The sequence below is a fragment of the Carlito syrichta genome, unplaced genomic scaffold (assembly GCF_000164805.1).
Source record: "Carlito syrichta isolate Samal-C Ts95f unplaced genomic scaffold, Tarsius_syrichta-2.0.1 Scaffold306711, whole genome shotgun sequence".
Lineage (NCBI taxonomy): Eukaryota > Metazoa > Chordata > Mammalia > Primates > Tarsiidae > Carlito > Carlito syrichta.
Genome location: NW_007250807.1, coordinates 129,814 through 130,249, shown reverse-complemented (window position 1 = coordinate 130,249; position 436 = coordinate 129,814).

The following is a 436-nucleotide window of genomic DNA, read 5'->3' as shown; positions in this document are numbered from 1 at the left end:
TCCCGTGGGCTCAGGCAATCCACTCACCTCAGCCTCCCAAAGGCGTGGATTACAGGCTGAGCCACCGAGCCCGGCTGGTGTATTTCAAAATGGCAAATTATATTTCCTTTCTTCTCACCATCACAACCATAAATACACTTGTATAGGTATAATGGTATAAAAAGTAGGGATATCTTCTTCTACTTTTCAGTCCCTCCCAAGACGAATTTACTAAAATAATGATATTTTGACATCATATATCCATTATCTCAATCATTTATCTTATGTCAATAAGATATTTTCTCAAAGAATTCTAGAGTGTTTACGTTTGGTCATTGTTTTACTGTCTTTCTTTGACAACTGTGTACTATATTCCTATTGATCTTCTTGATTATGTTTTAGACTGGTTTAAAGAAGGTCATGCGCGGGGCCGGCGGGTGGCGGCGGCGGCGGCGGC